This window comes from Meriones unguiculatus, chromosome 5 (assembly GCF_030254825.1).
Source record: "Meriones unguiculatus strain TT.TT164.6M chromosome 5, Bangor_MerUng_6.1, whole genome shotgun sequence".
Lineage (NCBI taxonomy): Eukaryota > Metazoa > Chordata > Mammalia > Rodentia > Muridae > Meriones > Meriones unguiculatus.
This window is the reverse complement of record NC_083353.1, coordinates 22,857,857-22,862,023: the sequence shown is the minus strand read 5'-3', so window position 1 is coordinate 22,862,023 and position 4,167 is coordinate 22,857,857.

Sequence of the window (4,167 nt, the reverse complement as noted above, 5' to 3'; positions counted from 1 at the left end):
ACCTGACACTTATCCTAAGCAGTTCTCCCTCGGGCAGTTGTGTACCTTGGCGTGGGCGAAACCCTAAGGTGTGGAAAACTAACTCTGGAAAGAAGATCTGTCCAAGCACTGGAGAAGTGGCAATGGGAAGTGAGGTCAATGATTGCTTCCGCACAGCCTTCCAGAAGAGGGGGTGAGAATTCCAGGAAATCCATCCTTCCCTTCCATATCACGCAGGTGTGCATCAGTGGGTGGGCGTGTCTGGCAGTGAGTCCGTTGGGGAGGTGAAGGCGTAGGTGTGAGTTGAGGTGTGGGTGCTGGTCTTTCTTCCTGAAGCCTAGACCTTGAGCCTTCGCCAGAGTCGTTGGGTAGTGGATGTCTGGTGGGCCGATGCAGGACGGAGTGCTTGCTCTGGGAAGATGGCTGCAGTCTAGGCTCTCACGTGTGGGTGGAACCCGCCCGAAGGGTGTGGAGATCTGTCCGAGAGGCCTCCAAAGATTGTCTCCAGAGCTCAAAGCGGGATCCCAGGTGCAAGCTCTGGAAAGCCTGGGTTTTCCGTGAGGGAAGAGTGGGTGTGTCCAGTGCCGCTGGGGCGTCCCAAGACATGCCTGAGCAGAGAGTGTCCTTCTGGGGTTCAACTGTGAGAGAACCGGTTGTGATAATCCCGGAGAGCCTTGGCCATTAGGGGGGCGGGTCTCTTCTTAGCCTGGGTCTTGGTGCAGAGAGCCTGCCGGGACGGGCCGTGTCCAGAGGCCTGCGGGAGGAGGTTCGCTTCAGAGGAGGGCCCCCGCGCCGGGGGTCCGGGCACCTCTGGCTGGCCTGGGCTCCTGGCCTGGGTGAAGAAGGTGACCATCTTGGTTTGTCGGCGCCCTTGCAGCTTCTTGGCCTGTGTGCTCCGGATGCGGTCTGTGACGGCTTGCAGACTCAGCTCCTGGTCTGCCTCCTCCATCTGCTGCTGTGTCTTTGTCTCAGTCTGGCTGTGGGTCTCAGTCTTGTCCCCTGCGTGCCCATGTTCCGCTTCTTGGGCTGCTTGGGCTGTGGCGGCTTCAAAGGCCTCCTTGGCTTGGGAGATTCCTTGGAGAGCAGGTTGTTCGGTGGCATCAGCTGCATGGGCTGCAATGGCCTCCTTGGCTTGGCAGTGAGCCTCCCACGTGCCCACGAGATCTTGGGAAAGGAGGAGCCCTTCTGGCCTTTCCTGCTGGAGAACGGGCCTCCTGGCACCTGTGTAGACAGGCGTCTTGGAATCCACCCTGACAGGCGCCAGCTGCACTTCTCTGTCAGTCTGGCCCCAAGAGGGCTCCTGGACACCCAGGGGGTAGCGGACGTGGTCAGAGTTGGGGCAAGCCCCCAAAGAGCAGGCGCGGCCATCCTCCTGGGACCCGCGGAGAGCGTCCTGTCTGCACCTTCGGATCTTCTTGGCTGCTGGCTCCAGGCTTTCACCGCAAGAGTCACTTGCCTCTGGCATCTGGCATGTGCTTCGCTTCCTGCTCAGGCCTGGTCTGCTGCTGCTCAGCTGCAAGGCCTCTGCCCGCTTGTCTTGGGCTCCTCTAGACGTGGATGCTTGGGTCTCCTCTGCCGGAGATGTTCTTCCTTGCTCTGCCTTCTCGCTCAGCACCAAGGCAGAGTCAGGGGAGAGTGGGTCCCGCTCAGACCTGGGACCCAGCGGGGAACTGTCCCCCCATTTGGCCGCCAAGTCCCTGGCGAAGGGCACTAGCAGCTGCTGTTTCCTCAAGATCTTGATGGTCTGCCTTAAGCCTATCTCTGCCAGACATTTCGACAGGCTGGGCATGGAGGCGAGTTTCTTCAGGGCTTTGTAGAGCTTGCGTGGCTCCATCTCCATGCATAGGCGACTCTGTCCTACTGTGCTCTCTCTGTCTTTCTCTGTCTCTCTCTGTCCCAAACACACTCTTTCTCTATGTCTCTGTCTCTGTCTCTGTCTCTCTCTCTCTCTCTCACACACACACACCCACACACACATACACACACCCTTGCACACACATGCACACTCACACAGATGCTATCAACTCTCTATGGCTATGCCTATGAATGACTCTCTCTTTCCAATCATATGTATATACACACAAATGTTTATTCGTGAACATCCATGTATACAAATGGGAGAAATGAAGACAATATTCATTAGTGCTGAAGCTAACACACCTGGTGAAAATCCCAAACGCCTGCCCAGAGCTTTTCCTTTCTCTTTTCATCTTCGGGAACTGGGTCTGTGTTAAACACCTGCCACACTGCCTTGCCTCCAGTCTCCTTCTTTTCACCAACTGGGCCTTCACAGCTGTTCACACTGGTGCAGATCCCAAAAGCCCGTGGAGACCTTTTCATTTCCATTTTCTTCTTTGGCAACTGGGACTTGGCTTTCTGAGTTGCAAAGGGATCTCTTTTTCACTCTGGTTAATTTCCCACTACTCTCTCTCTCTCTCTCTCCCCCTCTCTCTTTTATACACATACATATATACAAACACACACAAATAAACACACACACACACACACACATATTCTTATCCTATAATTTTTTTTTTTTCTCTAGAGAACACTGACTCATACCATGGGTGACTGAGACCCTGTCTCAAAAAATAAATTAGAGAAGCATTTGAAGATGATATCCAATTTTGACCCTACTTGCTTTATATGTTTACATATGTATACACTTACATAGCATACAAAACATGCTTGTGTTAGACTTTATTGTTGTCATAACACATTATCGTCATTGCTAAAAAACTGTTTTATATGTGCTCGAGATCCAAATAGTTTTGATAAGTTAAAATCAATCTGGCATCAAGTTTCAGTTCCTTCTGGGGAGAGAAACAATCTGATTTCCTGCCTTTTCAGTATATGGTGACCATTTATATGTCTTGGTTTGTAGCCCTCTTACATCTCCTAATCCAGACACAGGAAGAGTGTTTCTTACAGTGTGTCATTCTGATTGTCCTCATTTCAAATTTTTAGTATTCTCTGTAGTGTCTCCCTTTTGAAAATCTCCTTAAAATCCATTTGTTGTACTGTGATGAACCATGATAACATTTAGAGTGGCAATGAGCAAACATGACTTCATTTTGAGATGTAAAATGTCCTGTTCACTGAATAGAATATAATCATCTTAAAGTGGTGGGAAAGTATTATAGGATAAAATTAAAAAATTGACTTGAATTAGGAAATAATCTTAAATATGCATTATTCTAAATACCCCTTTATTCCATTAAATATTTAAGTTCATTATAATGTGGCACAGAGAAAGAAAATTGTATTTGATTGACAGAGAAAATGTAAACTACATAGTACAATGCTACACACAAAAAATTCCTGGCTCATTGTGGTGGCACCTGCTTATAAACTCAGGTACTCTGGAGGCCAAGGCAACCCGAATTCTAAGAGCAAAGGTAGCTGGGAGTATACACTAAGTATGAGACCAGTTTGGGTTACCTAAGGGATACACTGTCAAAAACAAATCAGATACAAATGTTGAGGAAAAGCTATCTATTCCCAAACCAAAAGATTCCAGTTGTTCTTTCAGCCTAACATTTTTAACAATATATCATGGTATCACTGCATGCCAACAGTAAAGGACTAGAGCAAAAACTGGAACAAATAGGGAAAACTTTAGGAAATACAAGTAAGATAAAATAAATACAGAACAAAATTAAATCCCATTTCTTCTTGATTTATTTCATATAAAAATTTTAGTTAAAATAGATACTCGAGCCTATACACTCTAGAATAAAATGTGAGTATATGGAGTTACCTAGAGAAAGTCTGGTTTGGGGTCTCAGAACTGTATGTTACTGTGATCACTAGCCAATGCCAAACATCACTGTTTTCTGTTTCCATGAATGGATGGAAAGTTCTGCATTCAGTTTATTTAGAGAAAGGATCTTTCTAAATGATTATTTTGGGAGTTGGAGGTGTAGACATTGGGGCTAATTGTCCTCATATTGTCAGAGATTTTAATCTGCACAGTTGTAAACACTAAGCTACTAAAATTTCCATTATGGTCTGCTTACGACATTTGAAAGATGATTCTTTCCTTTTGTATGCCAGCTTCTCATGACAATTTTAATGGTAAATTTGTACTATATTATCTTTATGTAGCAGCTAGTAATGATAATAAACACTCTTATAATTATTTGAGATTTACCAGGAATTTTTTTGTATAAGTTATACATATTCTTC